At 42.2% G+C, this 26,551-nt stretch overlaps 2 long non-coding RNA genes across 3 annotated transcripts in view; one reads left to right on the plus strand and one right to left on the minus strand.

Annotated features, from left to right (window-relative positions):
- The window catches only part of LOC310889089, a 30,838-nt gene extending 29,959 nt beyond the window's left edge, over nt 1-879 (plus strand). For both annotated transcript variants that reach the window (XR_014576372.1, XR_014576373.1), the window contains one exon: nt 740-879. This is a non-coding gene — a long non-coding RNA (uncharacterized lncRNA). The remainder of the gene's footprint in view (nt 1-739) is intronic.
- A 19,020-nt stretch (nt 880-19,899) lies between these two features.
- On the minus strand, nt 19,900-24,595 carry LOC310890225. The gene is made up of 3 exons (XR_014577109.1): nt 24,520-24,595; nt 23,886-24,390; nt 19,900-22,485 (listed from the first exon to the last, which is right to left on the minus strand). It is a non-coding gene; the product is annotated as an uncharacterized lncRNA (long non-coding RNA).
- Nucleotides 24,596-26,551: the final 1,956 nt, after the last annotated feature.

The following is a 26,551-nucleotide window of genomic DNA, read 5'->3' on the forward strand; positions in this document are numbered from 1 at the left end:
TGTGCTCTATGAAATAACTCTTTTGTCATGTTTATGCTTTCTTTCTATTCTCAGAAATGAGTCACTGCTTTAACAGATTTAATTCATCTTCTGTGCATATTACTGAATAAGAGAATACCTGGAGTCACCTTTTTCAATGGCAACATGGTGTTGTTACATCCTTCATGGCAAACATAATGCTATTTCTGAGCTTCCTGGGGATAGCTGCAGAGAGGAACTCATTCAAAATTAGTAAAAACTCGAGTACTAAAGTACTCGAGCACTTGATGTCTCTTCTCCCATCAGCTAACTAGGGTGCCTCTAGCTGGATTTTCAGGCTTATTACAAAGGTGGTAATGAAAGAAGTTCCCAAAACAAAACAAAAAACCTTTTTGCTCACAGTTCAGTCATTTCTGTACTTTATGTTATGCTATATACCTGAAATTCAGATGGGATCATGCACATTTCAGAGGTTATTAAAGAACTCAGCCAGCCCTATACTTAAAACTGTCAGGAGCTCCTTGTCAAAGAATAGCCAAGCATCTGCTCACCTAAGGTACACTGGTAACTCATTTCTGTTCTAGATAATTCCTAGCTGAGGAATTCAGAGGTAAAGAATGAGTACTTGCTCTGCCAGAGTACCCTGTAATTATCTGTGTAAGCCATCAGATGTGCATGGGTAGTTTTAGGCAATGCCTGTTATCTATGGTCTTTATGGTTAAATCAAGGCTGTAATTTTTTTTTCTTTTTCCTTCCACAGTGCTCTGTTATTTCAACAAAGAAGCACTTTAATAAAGCATGGAGGACTTGTAAAAATGAGCCTTACTCATGCAAAGCTTTCCTTAATGTATCCCAGATAAAACTTGAGATGAAAAATTCTAGGCAAGTTTTTATGAGGCACGTAAGTGACCATTCGCACTCAGGACCTGAACCTGTGCATACAAAGAAGACGAAGCTTGCAGTAGACCAGAAGGTTCATAGTGAAAAGAGCTACTAAAAGCCAGTTTATTCATCCCAGCAAGCCCAGCAAGTGAGTCTCTTGGTGGAGAATAAAGAAGTATAAATAACCTAGTTTTTCCATGTTTTCTACCAATGTGAAATGGAGTACAGCCCATAAAACCTGATGTGTTATGCTGACTGACAACTCTGTCTTCTCAGCTGACATCTGTATGGTGCATTGTGGTCTTGCAAGTGTGGGCAGAAAGGACAGAGGGAAAGCAGTGGGAGCATGTGAGAATGGAAGTAAATTCCCTGTGTTCTCCTTCCACAAAAGGTAAAACAAGAGGTTGGTGCAGATGAATGAAGATACCAGCCTCTTACTCCGTATCAGTGGTTTTACCTGCCTCATCTGCCAATTGGCAGGAAAGTAGAGGTGTTAAGACATGCCACATGCAATCAAGGATGCAATTCTGTCCTTTGTAGATACTGTCTGCCTCTGAAGACGTTGCTCTAAAAAGGAGAGGAGAACAGAATCTCTTCGGGAGTGGTAGTTAAGGACGAATCCAGCTGATCGATAGACACAGACAAGACAGGTGTGGAAAAACAAGACATAAGAAACTTTCTGGGGAAAGACCAGTGGAACAGAGTTACTTGGCATGGGTTCAGTGCTTGTGCCAGTTCCAGAAGGTGTTTAGGGAACATCTAAATAATATGAGTATCCCAACACCTTAGTGGAGGCAAGCCTCGATTAGTACGACAGCAGTACAGAAATAACTGGAATGGCTGAATGACAGAAAAGGAGGAAATCTGCTTTAAAAAAAAAGTCTGGCAAATATCCGTCATGGGATGGAAACCAAACACTCATGGTATCATCATGAAGTACTTATGGTCTAATTCCCAGCTGTGTGCTAACCCATTTTCCACCAAGAGCCCTGTCTCACATTGTGATGGAGAAACTGCATCTTCTCGAAAGTGCAGGTCTAGGTCTCCATGCACTGCTGTCACTCCTGTTGTTCTGGGTCTAGAAAACACATTGATATATGTTCAACTGACACAGATCTGACATGATGGAAAGTAAATCCACCTAAAATTACCAGCTTTTATGTTTACAACATGAAAGATTTTCCAGTGGGTCATCTCACTAAACCAGCTCACTTTGCAAGGGCATCAATGGGAAACACAGTGTAAGGAAGGGAGAGAAAATATGTAGCTGGAGGATTTGGACCGCATTAAATTTCTGCAACCACTTAGGGTTATCCCGGACTATGTTTAAAAATAAAACAAAAAATAGGCTGGTGCTGGGCTGCTGCAGCTGGTGGGACAGAGGGGACCACCAGCATTTACCAGATATTTTATTCCTACATGAATCCTCTTGTTGCTTAGAGTTTTGCACTTACCTTTTCCTGGACTCTTCCTGCTACCTAGGAAGGAGGTATTTCATAGTTTTGTGTTCTTCATGACATCATTTTTTTTATTAGGTATTTTTATTTTACTACATAATATCATTATTTCTGCTATTGCTACTAAATAAAAACACATGTTCACATGCACATACAGACATTGTTTTCTTATCTACCTCATTAGTTACAGCAATAAGAACAAATTAGGCATATCTGAGGATGCAGTGTTACAATCATCTACCATAATTGGTTTCAAGAGTTTCCAACATTGTATTTCATCTATCTCACAGTCACAGCATTGCTTCAAAACTGCGGGAAAACAAAAAAAAAAAAACAAAAAAAAAACAAACAAGCATGATGATGACATGCTTTAAACATTATTTGTTTAGTAAATGATCTGTGCTTGATCTACACAACCTCATAGCTTACATGCAATCCCCCCACCTCCCAAGCGACTCTGAAAGCTGTGTATAAATATATTATTTGTGTTATTCAAAGCTGTTTTTATGCTTTAGACACATTCTCTTCAGTTAGTAGTTGTTTTCTCTGACTGCCCATACTGTAATATGACAGATACTTAGTTTCGATGGGACCTGGGGAGATCTCTAGTCCAGCCTCTCACTCACAACTAGCTTCCAAGTTAGGTCAGGTTGTTCAGAAACATTGCTGCAATGTTTTAGGACGGCATGTTCCCTAAATGACATGGATAGCAATTTAGATTTGGACTAATATAGTGCCCTACTGTAGGGCTTGGATTGGGATGTCCTGGAATTGCCCTCATGTCCACAAATTAGAAATAATTAAGGAAACTAAATGTCTGACATGAGAGAAAGAAAGAAAAAGAAAGAAAGAAAGAAAGAAAGAAAGAAAGAAAGAAAGAAAGAAAGAAAGAAAGAAAGAAAGAAAGAAAGAAAAAGAGAGAGAGAGAAAGAGAGAAAGAAAAGTGGATATAATTTTTTTTAAAAATGGAAGGATGTAAATATATAAGTTATGGTAAAGTGTAATAGGAATTTGATATAAAATATCACTATATGAAATGAGGTGAACTTCTAAGAGAAAAAATAGGCAAAGGATTATCAAGAAGCAATAGTGACTGAAGCCAGAGAAATTGTAGGGCTATACTCTAGAAAGAGAGGTGTGGTCTCATGACAATGGCCGTGTGAAAAGTAAACCCAGCTATGGGGAGAGACGGACTGTCACTGTCCTGATTACTGCTGTTCTTGCCTTGCAGATGTCCACAACGGCACTTCAAAGGAAAAACAGCTGGGTACTAAAGAGGTGAACGTTTTATCATGCTTATTCTGGGAAAACATCATATGGTGTAAGACAATCTTGTATATATGGAAGGATGAATTAGATGGAGTTGATTCTTTGTGTTACTTTCCATGATTTAATCTTAGTCAGACAAAAAGGAAAAAAAGGAAGATCAAAAAGGAAAGAAGATGTAAAGAGCAAAAAGCAAATTATTTCCAGCAGGCTGAGATATTTACATATCTGTGGTCAGGACTGTAAGATTGCTTCTTTTGCATCATATAACAGAGTTCCTGTCTGTGTCTCAAGGACAAATTTTTATTTTCATCAATAAACTGGAGTAAATGGAGTAAGCGTATATGTACAGCAAATCTTGCCATTACACAGCGATTGTGTGAACATAAATCTAACTTTTCAGGTGGTCTGAGACCAGTTGGTGTGTAGACACAAATGTAAGGGGGAGATGGGGTAGAAGTGTCCCATTAAGTGTTCTTCCCAGATTGTACTCTGCTCCAGTTTCTGTTCTACTCAAAACCAAAGAATTTTAAAAGCTTTCCAGCATAAGTAGGCACATTTCTTTAACCACTAAAATGAAACAATTACATGATTTACCTAATGCCTTGCATCCAGAGATTCTACTGAAAGTGTTTTTATGCCTGTTGAAAGGTGAACAAGTCTCAGTTGATCACCTTTAGAAGTCAGAGCTGTAACAATGCTAATAACATCAGAAAGGAGGCTAACAATCCAAGTGATGAGACAGGCATTTAGGCAGGTGTTGTCTTACCGAAGCAGGTGTTGGTAGCTGATGTGGGAAGACATCAGTGGAGACAGAGCTCATTTTAACAGGTACAAGTTTTGTTGAATCACAGTGGCCCTTCAAGACTGTGAAAAAACAAAACAAAACAAAACAAAAAACTTGCAACAAACCCACAAAAACAAACAAACAAAAACAGTGTTGTTGCACTGCTTGACTTCAGGCTGATGTCCCTCTGGATCACTCCTTCAAGTCTAAAGTTTGTCAAATGTAACAGAACCTGCCAAAATACTGAGATGGACAGGTTGTGTTTCTGGAGCATGCTAAGCATTAGGAATCCACTCTCCCACCTTTCATTCACATTGGCATTCTTTGAACTGCCTATTTGAAGTTACATATGCCAAACCTGAGAGACAGCTTTAAACAGACTTGAGAAATCTGCACTACCACTTCAGTGTCTCACTCCTGAGCCACAAGTCCAGGACAGGACTGCAGAAGATGTTCTGGTCAGCCTGACTGATACAGCCTGCTGGAAAAGTAACTCAGAGCCAGCTGAATCCATAAAACATTGTTCAAACAGACCTTGGTCAAACCCATTAGTTTTGGAAGGTAAAAATGTTGTTCTACATTGTCAGATGACACCATTGTGCTTATCACCCAAGTAACTAGAAATGGATGGCTGGTGTTTGGGTAAATGGAGAAACTGACTTTGCATGTGGCAGAATAATTGTGAAAAAAAATACGTATGAAATTTACTGTGGGCTTGGAAAAATGACACCCCTCCTACACCACCAACCCAATAATTATGAGTAGGAATATCACGCACCTCTGGGGGGCTGCCATTTCAAAAGGGCACCTCTGATTTTTCTTGCACTGTGCATCTCAGCTCACATAAACACACATTTTCACAGCCCAGCCAGCAAGTCCCCTCAGAGCAGCGCTTGCTGCTAACTCTCGGTCACATTCCCAAAAGCACAAATGTAAAGTTCATGCTTGCCGCACCGAGCCGATACACTGGCAGATGGGCAGAGCTGAAGCCTCTGCGCTCCGAAGCAAAAGTCCTGTGGTGGAAACACATGTGGGAGGACTAGATTAGGAAATGCACAGGCAGAGACCACAGGGCCGGTGTCGCAGCCTGTGTGCCTGCCTGCTGCCCGGCTGGGGACATGGCGGCCCCACAAGGCTGCCCAGCTCGGGATGTGGTGTGGTGATCCTCTCCCAGCTCAAAGGCTGGTTGGGCTTTCTGCTGCCCACCCACTGCTTGGCCTAACAGGTCCCAGTCCTGGCTCCCCACGTCCCCAGAAAGGAGCCATCGGCGGGGTGCAGCCCGCCCCGGCACACCGCTGCCAGCTCCCCAGCCAGCCTGCAGGCATTCACAGGCACAGGGGAACGGCCCGCTCTGTGTGCTTGGCACCGCTCAGCATGTGGTGAATTCATTTATTTTTTACTTTTTCTATGTCCAACTTGGTAGGACTTTGAGGTCCTACACCTAAGCCAAAGGAGGACGCCAGCAGCGGGTGTGCTGGGCCTGCCCACACCGGCTGGGCCTGAGGGCAGGCTGCCCTGAAGTGCCGCCCTGCCTTCCCTTTTTGTGCTTGCCCAGAGCTCACACGCTGCAGGCCGGTATTTCTGGCGGGCATGTTGATAAAGGCATGCTTAACAGAACAGGTCTTTGATTCGAATAACCATATCAAAGACTTTTTCTCTGATTAGAAGGCAGAGCATCGTCTTACACAGGCCTTTTCAGCAGAGGCTTTCTGTTTTAGTTACTTTCACAAATTCACTGTCTTGTCATACAACATCTTCAGGTCCCATTCATTTCATTCTGTACTTGCTGACAGACGCTGGGCTCCTCATTTCAGCATTGCTCTTCAGAAATTCAATTGACTTTAAGTATGACTCTATTCTTCAGGCCATTTAATTGCAGTGAATTGAGCTCTTCCGAAGGTGACAGCTCTGCAAATTCAAAGAGTTCTGATCGGTTCAGAAAAATTGCTTTCAAACGTAACATCCCCTGACATTACAAAACCTTCTGTTAAAACTTTTTCCATTTTCCAGACTATCATTTTGTTTCTGAACATAGATTTCTGTCCTTTGTGTTCCTGTGACAATTTTCAACTTCCCATTTTTTTTTTTTCTACCTTTCCTCTCCTTGCAAACTGCTCACTAAATTTCAGTCCATTATGAGCACATTTTTTTTTCCTTCCTCCCCAGTTCAGCCCTGCTCACTAGTGTGGTCTTTCGTAATCCCTCTTCAAAAGCTGCTAGCATCATCTTGGGGGAGATGCAATGCTCTGTACCCTATGGAGGCTGCCACTTTTCTGACTGAGAGCATCGCTGACTGCAATGAAGTGCTCTCACTTTTTCTTACAGCAGGGTTTTGTCTGGAGGAAAGCTCCAAAAACCAACCATCAGAAAACATAAGGAGAGCAAGCCGGCACAGTACAAAGCCTGTGCAGGTAAGGTTGTAGCTCAGAGGGAGGGACGCCAGCTTGGGGGATGCTGTGGTATGTGGCTCAGCAGCACTGGGCTGCTAGCTGTCTCCCAAGAAGGGTGGCAGCTCTGCTGCTCTCTGCCCCTTTGGCATCTTATTTCAAAGAGAAGGGACCCACAGGCCAGCAGTGGGCTGGGAAGTGAGAAGTGAAATGGCAAAGCAGCAACTGCTTTGTGTGCAGAGAACTGAGAAACAGGATTATTTTTTCTTATGCAAAAATGTATCAAGTTTTCTTCTATAATTTCTCCTCACTTACCTCTGTTCTTAGTTTCAGAATTCCTTCTCCTCAGAGCTCCTTTTGCTAACTGAAAAGAAATAGTGCAGAATACAAGTGAGGGCTCAAAGTTGTGGCAACAACTGCAAGTTCATGGATCCCAGAAAAGCATCAATGATCATCATGAAGGACATATGTATAAGAGGTAACATAACAACAGCAACAGCAGGCTAGCAACATGAACAATTTATATTGTCCTACCATGCTTTCCCATACCTTTCTATACTATTTCAGATCTAGATCTTTAAATTTGCTCTCACATTTTTATTCTTTCCAATATTTACTAGCAGTTACAACTCCCCCTCTCCTCCACTCCCCCTCCATTCTTCCCCCAGCTCACCCCCCTTTGGTGGTTGCAGTTAGATGGTGGTAACGAGAGGAACGCATTCAGGTAGATGTCATGACTAGCAAGCCAGATTGTTTTAAACCAGGCCTATCCCTCTACATGCAAGATCTCAGGCATACATTGGGAGGGCCTTGGGGAACAATGACCTAGACAGTATGTTTTTAAAATTCTACTGCCTTAGGAGAGCTGCAGTTAGATTAGGAAATTCCCAGTATCACTAGGGAGCCAAACAGCAAATTTTCTTAGAGGTAGGTAATCTTTGATTCTGTTTTCCCAAATCACACTCCCAACTGTTTTCTACCCTCCACTGCCAACCCCTGCCCCTTTGTATAACTTTGCCCTTTCAACTCTGCCTTTAAAGCTTGTAACCTCAGTCAGTATCACCCCTCCTTCAGTGCACAGTAAAAAATATACCACAAAATGAAGGATGCACACTTCTTTCTCTTGCTGCCAAGAACACTATCAATAATAGAAGCAGTGCATCTGAAAGGGTTACTGAAGTTAGTGTGTTTTAAAAGCCCTGGAAAAATAATAAATAAACCAAAGCACAGCACTATTGGGCAATTAGCAAAGGTGCTAAGTCAACTTGCTAAGCAATCCTCAGTATCAGACACAACTGACATGGGAAGAAATGGAAAGGAACACTAATTAGTAATTAAGTAGGGCTGCTGGGATCCAAAATCAGGAGGGACGCTCTGCAGCGGAACAAGGGAGAACTAATCTTTTCATTACAGTACCTGGTATTTACCCAGGCAACTGAATCCAAGCAACATAGGAATGATATAAAAGAACTGAAGAGAAATGAACACATCTCTCTTGTTTTTTTGTTTTGTTTTATTTTAATTTATTTATTTATTTTTTTAATTTGACATGAGTAATAGATGATACTATTCTATAAAAATATGTACCAAGCAGCAGCGAGTACCAGAGCACTGACCAGCTCAGTTACTGTAGCTCTAGCTTCTTGGGCTGATTATCAGAAATGCTGAGCACAGCCAGCTCCTGCTGATGCCTCATGAATTTGCATGTGCTTGGCTTAAGTTAAAGAGGAAAAAAAAAAGAAAAACAGAATAATTTGTATTGTCTTATCACAGCCTTTAAAACAATGATCACTACAAACATGCGATTTTGTAAAATAAAATAAAAGCCATACTAACATAAACCGGTAATTTTTGTGTTTCTTTTGCTGCAGACTCTGGGCTATAGTAGTTAACAGATTTAGCAGGTGTACAAGTGAAAATACAGAGAGGTATACAAGAGTTTCGGTGGGGGAAATCAGACAAGCTACCCCCTGCATGCTCATTTACACATTCAAGTGTCAGATTTGCAAACAGTGTAGATGTATATACTGCAAGCACTGGGGCACACAGCTTCTCTAAAATGGAATCAATGTGGCAACAATGAAGGTAATTAAACAGCTGTGATCTCCAGCTTCCTCTAGCATCTTGAACATGAGTTTATTCATGTGAGTGGAGATATGCCCGATATAGGTTGTTGTGGCCAGATATGGGGAGCAACCAGGCCATTTAAGTAATAATCTGCAACATAGGATTCAGTGGTTTTCTCTGTCTTTTGTCATGTGTCGCACCATACATCTAGCCTAGTTTGTGCACTATGTTATTGTCTCAAACCACATCTGAAGGAAAACTCTGCATATGTACTTGCTTAAATGAATAATAGTTACCACAAAAGCACTTACTCTCTGAGATGCATGCATTCATGAAGTGAAGGATGACTCACAGAAGGGGTCACTGTAAAGCAATATTATTTGTGTTTTTTATTAGAACCTGGTGCTCTAATGCTAGACAACAGTATTGTTCACTAGGGAATAGGAGCTTGTGGGCATATGAATAGGGAGTGTTGTACAATTACAGAAACACCTGTGCTAAATAACCTTGTGCTCATCCCCTAGGAAAATCTGCATGCTCAACAGCCCTGAAATTTCTCATATGTATATTAAGCTGCAGCATAAAAGCATGGTGTATAACACAGGCTAAAAAAAAAAATTCTTCAAGGGCAAATATATAAAACCTGTGTTTTTACTTTGGTTATTTATTTATTTTTATATTTATTTTTTTTTCCCCATAAACACTGCTTGCAGTGTTAAGGCATATTTTACTTTTCAGAACATAAAGAGGCCTCTTTCTGCATAAAGAAGTATTGCCTTTCATCATAACAAGCACAGCATCATGCCCTGGTGGAAAGGCAATCCTTATACTGGCAAGGGCCTGTTGATCTCTTGATTTAAACCACCATATCTGCATTTGTGAATAAGTCAAAATTACCTGACTTTCAACAGCCGAGGGTCTAGCTTTCTTGTAGGGGTATTTGCTGAAAGCTAGTCCAAAGTACGTTAGAACCGTGGGGGTCCTGGTACTATATCTTAAGATAAAAGAGGTGTTTCTTCATCTCCTAATTTTTCAGTCTTCTGCATCTGTGAGCTTCTGCAAAGCTACCTGCCAGAATGAGTAATGCTGTAGAGCAGTTACCAGCAGCCCCCAAGGCAAAAGACATTTGATTAGGGATCTGACATGTTTCAGACACTCATGTATCATCACAGACACAGATATTTCAGTCTCAAGCAATGCTTAGCCCTAGCAATTAGCTCAGCATGTGCTCACACACATTCAAGCACACACGCAAAGACTGGGTTGCAGATTTCTCTGTAACAGTGCAGACCCAGCTTGGTTGGATGCCAAATTAAAGCAAGAAAGAGCATCCTTCATGGGTCACTGTTTGGCCTAGAGTGTGTTATAAATCTCCCACTGGCTACGAGTTGTTCTATTTAAGCACAGGAGATTGCTATAGGGATGATCATTTATAAAGGCAGGACTTCCTAAAAACTACTGACCTGTGTCTGTCCTGTTGCAACCAAAGAATAAGCATCCCCAAAACGTACAGAAAGTGCAAAAGCAGATTTGCTGTCATGACTGTGATACATATCGGCTTAATAGACCACAGTTATCTGCATTCCCCTCCAGCCCCCTTTGCCCCCTCTCTCCTCCTCCGAGATGATGTATCCTGCAAGTTGTTCTTGCACCATATATATAGAAGGGACTTTAGGGAGACTGGTTTGGGATTTAATGAAAACACATGGTGTCAGAGAACATTAACCATATAGTCCTTAGCACAGGGTCAGGCAAGTTCGTGAGCAAAAAGGTCAGACCAGTAAATCCAACCCCCTGGCAGGGCAGAATATAATCTGTTGGTGGTTGGAAACCTTTATACAGAGGTTTCCAGACACCTACTATGCAGGCTGACTGGGACAATTTGCCATTGGGCTATCAAGATGACCACTGAAGCAACACTTACACTCATTTTAGAAAATGAATCGTTACACAAACAACCTGAATTCTCCCTCTCTTTCTTTCAGTAGTCCACGCTGACCTCACTCACTATTTTTCAGGACTGTAGACAAAAATGCCATAGCAGTTAAAGGATGAACAAACTTCAGACAGCCTCCATCTCAATATTAGGTGCTGTTAGACAATATTCTGAAAATAATTAGCGTCCCCATAGCAAAATCTCAAGCTGAAATTGGAGCAGGTCATGTCAATTTGAACAGCAAGGCAAATGTATCTAATCTGAGCTTCATGAACCCTCCTGCTATCTGAAGCCAGAACTTCCAGAAGGCTATCACCTTCCGCAGGGAATCGGGAGAGAACTGCAGCTTAGATTTTCACTTTGCAATGGGCATAGACCAAGGGAGCACTTGACTAGTTCATATGTTATCACAGCAGTTTGGCCTTCCTATACAGAAAATATACACTGTAAAAAGCACCCCTTTTACTTCCTTCTCTCCCACAGTGTAAGTCAAATTCACAGCTTTTACAAGGAACAGAAAGGCAACATATTGCTGAGATAACAGGAAAACTATAATGGCTTTGCACTTACAGCAAACTAAGGGGAGGACAACACAGCTTATTTGGCAGTTTTTCTACCTTCACTTCCATTAAAAAATATTGTGGGAGGAGAAATTTGAAGTGTAGGCACAAATAACCAATCCATATTCTGTTTGGAAAGTAAGGGCAGGTAAGTTTTATTGGTGGTGGTTTGTGTGTAAGATTTAAAAGAAAAAAAAAACTACATCTCTTATTGTTCTAATAAATGAGCCTCTTTACTTTGCTACATTATCTGGCAATAAAAGCTCTGAATAAAAGCAAAGATGAGAAAACCTGTGATCACACCATTTTCTCAGTCTTAAGTCTTTAACCTCATTTTAACTTGTCTTGAAGTCAGTGCAATGAGTTAGTCCTACACGTGCATCTGCACGTATACGCACACCCTAGGTTTGTAAGGCTCTACAAAACTCACTTGCAAATCTTTCCCACGTCCTGTGTCCCAGTGGGTGCTAGTCCTACTCTTTCTGTAACTGGTACATGAAGTTGCACCACAGCTGGCTCTTGCTCACATGCAGACTACCAATGAGAATAAAAATACACACAATTCAGTTTTGGCTTTTCCCACCATCTCAGTTTTTAAGCGTTATTTTTGGGGATTGTATTTATTATGAAGTGGCCTGATAATATTTAAATCTAGAACTCTCTTTTGTGTGTATTGATGAAGTATTCCTTGTCAGCCACCTACTATGTAAACTTTTCTAACTACAAACTTCAAATTTCTGATGAAAGGCCTTCTCATAAATTCTGCAGGGAAAGCCTCATATCATGCATCTTTTTAGACAGGACATCCCAGCCAAGAAGCAATAATCTTGCAGCCTTCATTGGTACAACTGTCTTCTCTGTACCAGTGACTCATGCCACAGCTCTTTAAAACGCATGCTCTATGTGACAGACCTGGAATATTCTGAATGTTGCTGGCTCAAATAACTATTCCTTTTCTTTCACTTCGTAATGGTGGAGATATGATAATAGGAAATTTCTATCTTATTAATTGACCTGTACAGTGCCCTTGTACTAAAACCAAGAATGACTTCTGAGTCTGAAAGTCCAGAGTTGTTCTGTCTACGGAAAGCTGCTACTGCCTCTCAGCTAGACATTGCATTTTGAAAACTAGCTGTTGTGGCAAATGCTAATACATGCTAGAGGCTAAATTAATTGTGTGTTCCCCAGCTCTAATTAAAGCATTATTTTTTATTTTATTATTATTTTTTTGCCTGTGTACAGAAACCAGTATAATTTCACAACACTAGGGAGGCTTAGGATATACTATATAAAAATATACTTGGTAGGGTTGTTGTGAAAAAAAGGGAAGAAATATATGCTAAAAGTAAAAATAATTTGTCTTTTTAATGAAAGACTTCTGCATAAATTGTCAGGAAAGTTCACATTGCTAAAGAACTTAATAGAAGAAGAACTTATTTCTGTTTGTTTCCAAAATTTTGGTAAATGTATGGATGTGTACCTTTAACCCTGTGAGGCATTCTTGGTTTTGAAAAGGAAGAGACAAATGAACATTTCCAGACAAAGCAAAAATCTAAAGCAAAAACCTAAAGCTTATTGAGATGATGGAATGAAAACTGGGTTATAATTATTTTCCAGAATGGCCTTACTTATGAAACATGATTTTTTGTAAGCCAAAAAAAATACTGAAGAAAAACAACTAAATTAAGACTGTGAGGAGGCCAGGAAGTGTAATGCATATAGCTTTGTCTATGCAGGCAAGGCCAAGTTTTGATCTAGGGAGAAATGGGATGGATTTTCACTCAAGACATCTATTTCCAAAACTTCCAGCCACTGTGTTTAATTGCCAGATAATAACACGCTCCACTTTCTAACCATTGAACTTTAACTGAGGATATCTATTATCTGTTGTTTGGATGCGTTGCACTTTTTTGAGAGAGCTTAAAAGCTTTCATAGCATTGCCAAATCAAGTCCTTTCTTCTGTCAGCCAGCGGGCATGTGTAACTCGCATGTACATTGAACCACCCCCTGCTCCCACGAGCCCCCCGAAATGAAATGAGCTAAGGTGGGGAGCCTGCTTCGAGTCCCAGCTGCACTTGCACCTTGGGACTTCAGCTCCAGACCAGCTTTCCAGCACTGCAGTCATGCAGCAGTCAGGGCTGGTAAGAGGAAACTGCTACTCCCTGCATAATTTTCTCTCAGCTAAGAGATATTGCATGAGAAACTTCAGAAAGTGCAAGAAAATAAAGCTTGCCAACTTTATTAAATAGAGGACATTACATCACCAAAACTTTTCTTTTCTTTTGAGGGGGAGGGAGCTGAAGATATTATTTACTGAATATTGGGACTGTATGGTCAGGCTTTCAAAACATTTTGATTAAGGAGAAAATGCTGATTCACTTCCATTATCTGTCAAGGTTATTATTTCCAGGGAGTGGTTTATGACACAGCTGGCACCAATACTCACAACCATATACAACACATCAACACAATGGCTGCATCATTTTGACTGGCCCTTGCTTGAATTATAGTAATGCTTCCTGGCATTGTCTTGTTACAGGAGGCTTGTGTCAGCAGTTCTACTGCTGCATAAACCCATTTATTTGTTTAGGGGATTATAATAACTTGACCATAAACATTATTCTGGGGTTGAATTATTATTATTAGCAGAAGTAATAATAATAATATCTTACATTTATATTGTGCCTTCCAAAAACAAGAATCCCCAGGTACTACAATGGATGCACAGAAAGTCTCATAACTTTACCAGTCCCCCAGCATAGGTGCTTTTCAGGATAAAACAGAACAGTCACTCTGAACTAACAACAGAGATATTTCATGGGGAAAGAGGCATGTTTAACACTTTCTCATCAGCAAGCAGCCTAGTGCATTTATCTGTATGCCCATCCCTCCGTGATTATACATAAATATGCAGTGAGAACAAGATTACATACAATCAATTCCTAATCACGAGTGCTTTTTAATTTCAACTTTTATGCTAATGTAAAAAAAATGATATAGGATGTGATGCATTAAGGTTTATGTGCTTAACAAGACCTGTACTGCCAACAATTACCATCTTATGGGTAAGTGAAAATCAAATGCTTGGAAATTAAATGAGAATTACTCATTTGCCTGCTCAAATGGGTAGTCAGGGTAGAAACTCAGAGGATATATAGGAGACTTGCAAAGATGGCTCAATCCAGTCTGTGCGAGGGAACAGAAGACCTTAGGGTCAAAGAAGCATCTACTCTGGTGCTGTGAACAGTATTTAAAGAGCTAAAGGAGATAGACCCCTGTGTATAGAACAGGTTCTATATGCATTATTGGACTTACGACATTAAGATAAATTGGGTCATTTTTACAAAAGCAGAGGACTGGAAGTCTCACATATTGGCTGCCTGGAAAAGCTGTGACCTGTTGAATACAATGGAAAAAATTTGGCATCTGTAAACATGCAACCACCAGTAGGCTCAGAAAGAAGACAAGTCTAGCAGTGGGTAAAGTTCTGGTGGGGAAGATTGTTGCAGCATGTTGTTGCAGGACTTTTCCAAGAACGAGATAATCCCATGTTCTCCAGGCATGACAACCTGCCCAGGGTCTATGACAGGGCAAATTCAACGAAATGACCAGTGTCTTGTTCTCCAGCACTGATCCTGGGTTCAGACCAGAGATAGGTGTGATAAAGTCTTCTCTTCCTGCCCAGGAAGCAGAACAGTGGCAGAGAGGGCTCACACCGTGTGCTGGTCTGCAGGGTCCCTCTGTAATTCCAGTTTTTGCAAATGTGAGCCCATTTGAGAGACAGGTATCTGATTTTACAGAATCCCTGGGGCAGATACCCTGTCCATGAATACCCCCACAACGAGGAACATACAGATCCAGATTGAGTGTTCAGACATGTCTCAGATAATATCTGCTATGGAAAAGGAAATTGAATGATAGAACTGTTTTAAATTTAGCACTAAAAGATCACTGGGCTCATCTTTTCTTTCCCACTATTAAAATAATGAGAGAAGATTTAGGAGATAGAATTGATATCCATCTACAGTTTAAACTGACTCCTTGATGCTAAAAATGTCTGGGCAGTATTTCATGGCTGATGATAATCGTGAGATTAAACTAGATAAACGTAATGAATCCTTCTGGTCTCAAGCTGTATTATTTCATTTGAAAAACATATGCAAATCCACTGACTACAGCACTCGGTGCTGAAGTATTTGATGCACACACACAAATTCTTTGCCGCATCCTAGTAAGCATTTGAACCCACTGTTAACACCAAGTTCAAATCAATCCCTGCTCCAAAAGCCTGCATTATTTCAAATTCAGGCTTAAATCATTCTTAGCAGAATAATCAGATGAAAGAAGGGGAGCAAAGGCATTTCGTAGTGCAGCTGTCACGTTCCCATATCACACTCATTGATATTGGCTTGATGGACCTCTCTGAACACATCACAACTTAAAAAAGCAAGACCTTCATAAACCCTCAGAAGTGGCAAAGCAATGATCTTTAACTGGATGAAGAGAATCGAGTTGCTGAAGAAGTGCTCTTCTGCAGATGTCTGGGTTTGGGCAGCAGCTCTAAATGAACTGACATTTCCTGGGATTAGGTTTTTTTTTTTTTTTTCAGCCATAGTGAGAGTGACTTCGGCTTACAAGTACTTGTTATAATAATTAATATCGTGATCGTGCTGAGGATGGCATTTCATTGTAGAGGATATTCTATTCCTGTTGTGAACACCCAGCAATCCAGACCTTTAGAAATTCCTGAGCAAGAGCAACTAGTCAGCACAACTTCATTAAGTGTCTGTAAGGAAAAATTTTGCTAGTTTTGTTGTGTTGTGCCTGTGCCGATCCTCCCCGACCTCCCCCCCCCCCCCAGCCCCTTATTACTCTGTTACCCACCTGGCCATTTTCAAGTATCACTTTTAAACCTTTCTACACTCTCACAAATGATAGGCTTAGCAGCCATGGAAATCTGATGGTGGGGACTGCTGCTCTTGGCATATCAGCTCAAACACACACCATGTGTAGTCCCTCCCTAACAGCAGTCAATATTTTCCTTTATTGTATAAAGTATTTTAGACAGTCCACCATACAAATACACAGCTTGATTTCACATTTTTATGTCACTTGCTGTTAAGTCCGGGGTGTCTCCTCTTTAAACAGGACAAAAGGAGGAAGCCCAGTCCTTAGAGAAGCATAATCTACGAGAATAAATATCTTAGTGAGCTCAGAATTGCAAGATCAGAGTATAAACACTAGACTGTTAGGAGGCCAGCTTTAAAGCTATTTAGACACTTAAAAATGCAGCAGCACCCAATTTCTACTGAAATACCATGGGCCTAATTTTATTTGTTTCTGAATATACAGGAATACTTAATTTCTTTATGTTTGGCCAAAGAGGATCAGAATAAGCTAGGTCAAATGTTGGGAGTATCCCTTTCCTTCCCCTTCCCCCTCCTCTTCCCCTTTCCCTTTCCCTTTCCCTTTCCCTTTCCCTTTCCCTTTCCCTTTCCCTTTCCCTTTCCCTTTCCCTTTCCCTTTCCCTTTCCCTTTCCCTTTCCCTTTCCCTTTCCCTTTCCCTTTCCCTTTCCCTTTCCCTTTCCCTTTCCCTTCCCCTTCCCCTTCCCCTTCCCCTTCCCCTTCCCCTTCCCCTTCCCCTTCCCCTTCCCCTTCCCCTTCCCCTTCCCCTTCCCCTTCCCCTTCCCCTTCCCCTTCCCCTTCCCCTTCCCCTTCCCCTTCCCCTTCCCCTCCCCTCCCCTTCCCCTTCCCCTTCCCCTTCCCCTTCCCTTCCCCTTCCCCTTCCCCTTCCCCTTCCCCTTCCCCTTCCCCTTCCCCTTCCCCTCTCCTTCTCTCTCCTTACCTACTCCTTCCGCTCCCCTCCCCTCCCCTCCCCTCCCCTCCCCTCCCCTTCCCTCCCCTCCCCTCCCCTCCCCTCCCCTCCCCTCCCCTCCCCTCCCCTCCCTTCTCCTCCCTTCTCTTCTCCTCTCCCTAAAACTAAACAGGAATGCTGTATTTTATTTTATTTTATTTTATTTTATTTTATTTTATTTTATTTTATTTTATTTTATTTTATTTTATTTTATTTTTATTTATTTATTTATTTATTTTTCAGAGTCCTAAATACAGGAAGTTTCTTTAAAATAGAAGCATGTCTGAATTATGCTTTGGACCAAAATTTTGATAAATGAAAGCTGAATTTTGTGTCTAAGTAGGTTATCAGTCATCAGACAAAAAAGCATTGACTTTATTGTTCCTATTTTACGTAATAAACTCATCTTGGGTTCCTCATCTTAAACATCTACTTCAGTGAAAATATTAGCTGCATATTTAAAACTAATGCTCAGGCTCTCTTACCAACAGAGGGCAAGAAATTTTACTACCTGGTATCTGGTGTTGGTGTTTCCTCAAAGCACACGTTAGTGTCCCCAGGGCACCACCACATCTCAGTTCCAATGCCCTGGTCCAGTCGCTCAGACTAATGAACTTGTCTTGATGAGTATTATGGTGCTTCCGCCATCGTGTCACCAGCATATGGCTGGTGGCAAGTAACCTAGCTATTATTTGCACATCTGCTGAATAATATTACGTTAAAACATTACATGCACAATTATGTTATGTTCAATTATATTAAATGAATCTATTTCACGTAATGCTGAATCTCCAGGGCTTGTGCATCTTTACTTACAGGAAGTTTAGTGCAGGAGAGCAGATGTTACTGCTTTTTAATCGGATAATACATTTAAAACGTCAAGTGCACAACAATAATTTCATATCAGATATTCGTTTTTGGCAAACGTATAAAAATCACAATTTTTTGGCCTTTAAAGGCATCAGAGGATTTGCACCAAAGCTGGCAAGCCAGCAGCTGGTCTTGGACATGTGTACAGCACGGCAGACTGCAGGCAGGCGAGCAATGTTCCTGCTTTTGTTTCAGTCATTCCCAAGCTTGTTCGTGACACAACTTGAATGTGTCAGGTTCCCTTCTCCCCTTCCCTTCCAGTTCACCCTTTTCCTTTGTGTGGAGCGTTATTATGCCGTACATTTCACTCAGGCATCTCCTTCTGCCCTAAAATCTGTTTGTGGAGGAATATATTCAGACTGCAGAGCACCACTAGCAGTGGGACCATGTCAACGTAACAACAGCTTTTCAAGTTGCAAAGTGCATTTCTTCTTTTTAAATCTTTCCTGCAGCCCTCATCCCCAACACATACATGCAGTCCTGGCTGGTCCCATCGTGTTAGCAGCCACACTAGCATAATCCACAGCATTAAGGCCAGAAGTTTTCATCAGGGAGTGCAGAGGCTTGGTCGTGATATATAGAGAGCATCGTGCTGGTGCTCACAGCCCAGCTGAATAACTGATCTGGGTCCGTGAATAGTGATACTCCTTTAGGGCTTGATCTTACAAGGTACTTAACACTTCTGCTTCACCAGGTGCTGTGGAAGCACATATTGCATGATTCAACTTTGTCATGGCATCCACTAGAAACTGCTGTCAGCACCCAGTCTCTTGCACCTATAGTCCTTGCCACATGTCGGGTATTTACCCCTTGGTTTTCCTTCCGAATCCCAATATAGGAATGTGTGACAATGCTGAAGCTTGTACTCCTGTTCAGTCAAAGGAAAACCTGGAATGGACTTGGTTATATCCATATTCCCACCCAATACTGCAAAAGATGTTTGTGAATAATATGTCCTTGTGGAAGCGAAATCGATTTTTTCAGGAAAAAGGTGGCTTTTTTGAGTGTACCCATTACAAGCATGATGAAGATTTATGGCCTTTGCCCCCTTAGGGGTGCAGGAAGCCCCAGTGGGAGGTAGGGCATCTCCTGGGAGACTGCAGGCTCACTGGAGGTAATGGGAAAATGATCAAGGCAGACCCCTTTTAGTCCATAAGGGATCAAAAATAGATGAAGAAATTAAAAATTCAGACCCTCATCCCTCACCCCAAATAAAGAATGACCCCGTGCATAATAAATACCATCTCCCCAGTCACAGGAGATGAGAAGCGGAGCACTTTTCTTATCGTGCTGCAGGAAATCCTCCATTTCACAGCTGAAACACTGCAGAAGGGGCAGATGCCAAGGGTAGACTTGTCTTATTCCACAAATGCCAGAGAAAAACAGTTTCCTTTGGGCACTGGTACCAGGCAGGGTTTTGTGAGCTCTAATGTGCTCTTGCCAGATGCTTCCTGCCGCATGCCTTTTTGCCATACCCCCAAAACACAAGAGACAATGAAGTGCTATAGGAAATCTTGTACATGTGAATCCTGGCCACTGCAGGTAAATATGTAGGTAAAAAATAGTGTTGTCCAGTCCCAGGGCTGGGGCTTGCAGAGGTAACAGAACACCGCCTGGGTTTGCCCTCTGAAGCTGTGCCTATTGCCTGTCAGTTGGCTCAGACGTACCTGGTGATGAATTATTAAAGACAGGGGACAGGGCATGCACTCTCCCCAAAAATGCCAGCAGCGTGGAGCAGTGCTGCTGCTTTTTGAGGATCTGTTTTTTTCTCTGTGTCTCCTATTGTCCTTCTGCTCCAGAGGGGACCAGCCACACCTGAATTTCAAGATAAAAATCCAACAGGTTGTAGCAGGGGTTGAGCCTCTGGCTTTCAGTCAGTACTGTAAATAAATCACATTTTTTCTTTCTCACTTTTGAAGCCAGCAAGCAGGGACATACTTTTGAGTGAGGAGGCTAGCTTGCTCTGTACCTTAGCAGCAGTGGCAAGGGACACAGAAGAAAGGCAGCTAGTGGGGAGACCAGAGACCCACAATGATAAACAGCAGTGCCTCCTCTTGTTTCCAGAACTTTACAAATACCAACTTGAGCTCAAAGCTGACTGCCAGCCTGTTAAAAACACCAAAGGCCAGCTGCCCAAAGACCTTTATTGCTGCATGGCTAATGCATTTTGATGAGAAGGGACTGTTTCCATCAGCAGTAAAATTCTTTAAGTTGCCACCTAATTCTTCAGGAGCAACACTTTGATGCAAGAATTTCATGAGGGTGAAAAATATTTGGAGTCTTGCATTGCTCTTGTTAAATGTGTAATTAACCCCAGAATTCACTGAAAGGGATAATTAAGAGGTGGTCAGCAGCCTTGCTTATATAGTGTAGGAGCCCATTTTATTCCTTTATTTTATTCCTTTATTCCTTTCATTCTTTTCCCTGAAAAGACAGTTTCTGGTAATTTGGCTGCTACCCACTACACCCTCTTTTCTGTCGGAGCCCTGCCTTTGTGCCTTTGCCACAGAGACAAACTTTTGGAGTGCTCAAAAGCAGTAGGAGAACCAAGACGGAGATCCTGTGTGAGCATCATGTCCTGACGGGAGCACCTTGCTGGGCGATGGAGTCGTGGGGCAGAGCATCACTTTAGGTTGGGTTCGGGCACTTCGTGCTGTAGAGATCCTATGAATGTGGTGTGGAGGATGGGCTGGCACCCACACAAACACTGCAGGTGCAGAATTTAAAGGTGAATGTAAACATTTTTCTTTCCCTTCCCCCTCCCCCCCCCCTTTTTTTTTTCCTTTAATAGGGATGAACAGAAAAGAGGGAGGGAAAAAATGAGAATGAGAACTACTTACAAACTGAGTATGGTTCTGCCAGTTTGCATTAGGCAGTAGTAGTTTATGCTGGGAGGAACAAGTCTTTTCTGTGACTGAGCACAGCACAGATTTCCCTCTGCAATAAGAACATTTTTTTTTTTTCTATGTGAATCATTCCTGGGAAGAAAATGAAGAAAACCTGGTTCAAAGAGCATGACACACAACAACAACCATGCCTAGTTCCCTCAGTCTGGAGACATTTACCTTAGGGAGGTACAAGAAAGCCCTGAGATTATTCCTGTCCATATGAGAACCTGTACCAATCCTTGCTGACCTATTGCTCAAGAAAGCCTGGGGCTTTGCCTTGATGAAGTAGGAAGGAAACTGAACAGATTTATGTTTTGTGGAACAATGCAGGAAATAATCACCACAAAAACCCCCCTCAAACCCTGAACTTCTCTGCGGAAGCATGATGACAATATTGCTTTAACTAAATTCTAGCTGCTGCAGATAAGCATTCAGCAAGGACTCTCTGTGAGGTTTAGCTGCTTTTATCTGAGACTCCTCATTAATCAGGACTTGTTGGTAGGCCAGCTGAAGCCCTGATATATCTTTCAGAATCCTGACCTCTTTACAGATGAGCAGGTGTCCATTATAGCCGTTTCCTCTGGTGTGTTGCAGAAATGAATCACTCTTCTGCATGCAGGAAAACTCTCCACATGTCGGATGGATTTTGCATGCAATGCAGTGTAAACAGAAAGCAGCCATATGGTTGTGTGTCCATGGATGATTCCCCAGCATGCAAATAAGGCCACTTCCAGCCAAAAAAATACACATCAGAGTTCACTACGAAGACACACTAAGCCTGTGAAAGTGCCTTGGATTTACCTAGTGCAGTCCTACCTCCATATCTTGTCTCCCAGGCAGGATTACAGAAGTGCCAGTGTCTCCAAACCCAGCTTTCTCACCCTTGTCCTAGCTTTGCACAGTGCAATGCACCGTCCACTTGCTCACCATGAAGATCAAGGGAACTGGAACACAGAAGCCTGGACTTCAGATGCAGGTCAGACTCCACAGTTAATCTTTGACCCTCTCACAAGGAGTGGAAGGGGAAAAATGAGTACATTGTGACAGCAGACATCCACCAGGGGAAGTGTGGCAAAATGGGATGCACAGAAACAGAGAGTGAAGAATGGGAGGAATGGGAAAAGAAAAGCTTGCAATGAGAGGAAACAGCAAGAAAAAGGACACAGCTGTCTGAAGAGATGCTGTCAGCAGGCAAACACAGAAAAGGAGATGAGAAAAGCCTTCACCCTAACTCCCCAAATCTTATTAAACCTTACTGATGCAGGGAAGTAAGCCATGCCTTCCCTCAGATGCTTAACTCTTTCTTCAGCACCCCAGACTGCAGTCAGGGGCAGGATGGCCATGGTGCCCATGGGTGGGCAGGATGTGCCTCGAAATCTGAGGAGAGGGGTGCACGGGTGTTGCAGCAAACCTTATTTTATGGGTGAAAGAGGCACTGCTCCCAGGCTGAGGCATGGCAGCTGCAGGAGGCACTGCTCTCACTGCAGCCCAGAGATGTGAAAGCACATTTAAAACATTCAACAAAGAGCATTGTGGACTCATGGTGAGGACCTGCAAGGAAGAAGAACAAGGCACTGAGTCAGACAGAAACCCATGCTATGCACCAAGAGTGGCAAGCCACTTGGGTGACCTTGTTGGCTAAGAGATACCTGACAGGAACAAAAATTAGCAGGGGGAGGGTGAAAGAGCTGCATCTGTGCCTGCCTGTGTAATGAAATAACTCGATAAAATGCAGGAGTAGAAGGCATCGATGGAGGCATGCTACAACCACGTGTGTTAGCTCATGAAAGCAGTCGGTTTAACACGCTGTAAGGAACTCATGAAATCACTCCCAACATTAATTCAGTTTACTGTGCTCTTTCTATAACCACAAGAGATAATGCTCCCCCACACTCCCATCACTCCCCTTTCTCCAAGAGATTTAAAGTTTCCCAGGGCAGCACAGGTTACTGTACCAGGAGATTAACTAGCAAAGAAAATTATAGCACTACGTGCCTGCCATTAGAGTTAAGGTGGCGTCAGCATTTCTATTATAAACTTCTATTTCTAAAGGGTTTATGAGGCTGACACAGCTGTAAAAATTCACTGCAACATGACCTATAGGGTCTTGCCCTAAGAGCAAGAGGTCACCATTCTTCATTGTCTCCTTTCAGTTATTATTGAAAACTTTTTTTTTTTGTCTGTTTTAATAAAAGCCACAGAAAGAAACAAATATAACACATCTGCCCCCCTTTTGAAAAAAAATAAAAAAACAAGATACTATTTTTTTAAAAGATTCACGCACTGAGCATATGTTCTGTAGCTTTTTCAAAATTAAAAGGTCGTAAAGCTTTGGAATGCCTTGGCTTAATGATCCTATGCAGCTATTGGATTAAGAGTACATGAACAGCTTTTAATGGGTCCTGGGTGTATGTTTCATGCACTAAAGGAAGGTTCGTGGTAAAAGAGCACTGTCTGCAAAGACTTATTAAATCCTCTTCAACCCAGAGAATTGTCTATGGGACAGAGGAGCAGGTTGCCTCTCCTGCATGTCTCCACTTGTATAGTTGTGCAACGGTGGAGTGATCAGCAATACAGGGCTCCAAAAAGCCATTGGGCCCATATGCCATGGGCTGTGTTTTCCCCCGACCCTGCAACCCCAACAACCCAAAAAGAAACTTTTTATCCTAGGATCCTGCAGCAAGAGCAAAACCAGAGTCCATGCTGGTAGTACCCAATTTCTTATGCAGTGGCAGCATACAGTAGCAGTGAACCCCAAGTGTGAAGTAAGACATCTGGCAGGTCAAATCCCAAGAAAATGCTCAGACATTTGGAGCTTCAGCTGCTGTCAGCTGCTGCAGTTTTGCTGATTTCCATGCCAGATGAGGGGGCTTTTACTGAAGAGCTGATCCACCTTGGTGAGGTGTTGATGGATGGGTTCTCTGTGCATGTGCCGTGTTTTAAAAACATACCTGGACTCAGTTGTCGCTGCTTGCACAGAAGCTGGATTTTCTCCATTGATCTTTTGTACCAAATCCCAGTCCTTTCTGGGACAGTTTCTTCACTGTGACGAAACCAAGGCATAGCCCCTGGCCAGACGGTTTCTTCACCAGCTGCATGGGGCTGCTTCCAAGGGGGTGCAGGGACTTCTTTCCCATCAGGACCTGCAGAGTCTGCTGTCTTTTCCCCTAAGCCATCTTTGCAGCTTGTTTCATGAGGAATGTCTGGACAGGTCCCAGGTGGGGCAGATGATTTCGTATGGTTGCCCAGCACCAAACCAGTCAGCAATAAAGAAACAGATAACTTTGTGTTTTTTTTCTTTCTTTTTTTTTCTTTTTTTTTTTTTCTTCTTATATTTGTTTTTCCAATCCATGGGTGTTGTGGTTTAACCCGGTCAGCAGCTAAACACCACACAGCCGTTCGCTCACCCTCCCCCCTCCCTCTCTGGGATGGGGGAGAGAAACGGGAAAGTGAAGCCTGTGAGTTGAGATAAAGACAGTTTATTAAGACAGGAATATAATAAAAATAACAGTAATAATAATAATGATAATAGTATTACTAATAATAATGTGTACAAAACAAGTGATGCACAATGCAATTGCTCACCACCCGCTGACCGATGCCCAGCCTATCCCCGAGCAGCCGGCCCCCCACCCCGGCCAGCCACCCCTATATATTGTTTAGCATGACGTCAGATGGTATGGAATACCCCTTTGGCCAGTTTGGGTCAGCTGTCCTGGGTCTGTCCCCTCCCAGCTCCTACTGCACCCCCAGCCTGCTCGCTGGCAGGACAGAGCGAGAAGCCGAAAAGTCCTTGGCGTGGTGTAAACACTGCTCTGCAACAATTAAAACATCAGCATGTTATCAGCGCTCTTCTCATCCTAATCCAAAACATAGCACCCTACCAGCTACTAGGAGGAAAATTAACTCTGTCCTAACTGGAACCAGGACAGTGGGAAACAAGTCTCCAAGAAATATTTTCTATTTCTTGTTCTAATTTCAACAGACATGTAAACATATAGGCACCCCACTGACTTCTGCTTAAAATTAAGGGTGCATATGTATCCGAAGGCTATTTAGGTTGTAAACTATCCAACATGGGAAAGTAGTGCCACATCCTTCACTTAAATTTCCATATGACCATCCTTCTAGCTAAGAATGTATTTTCAGGATTTGTTAATTCGAATCATTTTACTGTGAATAGGCACTGACAGACAGTTTGCTGGGTAAACACCAAATGCAAACAACCTGCAACCTCGTCCTGAAGGTATACTTACGAGCTTTGCTGTGTAGTAAGCTGATCTCTTAAGTCACCTTGGTGCACTGGCACTTAATTGTTGATGTGTTCTCTGTAAATTGGGACACACGAAGGACAGAAAAGGAGACCGTATTTCCTGGCACTGGTACCCTGTAAAAGAACTGAGGCGTTTGTATTGTGAACGGTGTGTGAAATTGTTTCTGCTCAAGTCCAAGGCAACATGTGGGACAAGAAACCTGAGTTTGGAGACTGGGCTACTAAAGCTGTACTCAAATTTCTCACAGTTCAGCTGAGTATCCAAAAGTCTTGCTTAAGATATCACGTCCAAAAAACCTCTGTAACTCTCTGATGTAACTCAACAAAGCAACTATCCCACTGAAGAGCCGTATATAGATAACACGGCTGAAGAGGTGGTACAGAAGGACAAGCCATTGGCAATTACTGATGAGTTTCATTTATCCTCACAGTATTATCAAAACAGATGACAAAAGGCTATTACCACCATTCGTGGTAGAAAAAAAAAGAGGAAAAAATGCTTTCCTGAGTGAAAAACTCCATTTCTTTAGAAAGAACTGCAAAACATTGCATTACATAGAAGAACTCTGGAGGCATATCCCAGTTCTCCTCACAGATCTGTCTCTGCTGTGGCTCCACATGTTTATGGGAACCAACAAGGGGTGGCTGTGGTCTCCTGAGTCCTCTCCAGCCAAACTGCTCAGCTGCCAGCTCCTGTTCAACAGGACAGGATTCTGCCTCTATATGGTATACACACTTATTTATACGAGCAGGGAGCTTTATTTGCTGAAGGACTGTTATTGTACTAGTTTATGAAGCTTAGTCTCCCTGCGATATTTAAGTTAATGAGCTAAAACTGTCTATTCTGGTGGTACTCTGTATAGAACATGTTTATGCTCTTAAAACAACTCCCCTTTATTTAAGTTCTTAAATTGCTTTGTGACCTCATGCAGTATGATATTTCTATCATTTAAGAACAGCTGACCATTACCAGAAAATTATAGCCTATTTTTCCCATAGCAAGCACGCTGATTACCACAACTTCACACCATGTAAATGCTAGTCTTAAAAATATGCCAGAGCCAACTGGGCACTGACAGTACACCAATACTACAACACGCAGTACTGCAATACAGCATTATAGAAACATAGAAGACCTTTCTGCATTCAGGGGAAACTGTGTAATAATGTCAGGGATGCTGTACATTTCTAGGCATCCATTGAGCATGCATTTAGGCATTTACCACACCAGTTAAACTGCCAAGAGATAAATTTTAAGGACCACTTGTTGGGGTTCAGTCTGCACTGTCTGACCCCAGGCTTGCCATGGGCTGAATGAAGGGAGATGGTCTGATGATCAGCCTT

This window comes from Anser anser (assembly GCF_964211835.1).
Source record: "Anser anser genome assembly, chromosome: Z".
NCBI classification, from domain to species: domain Eukaryota; kingdom Metazoa; phylum Chordata; class Aves; order Anseriformes; family Anatidae; genus Anser; species Anser anser.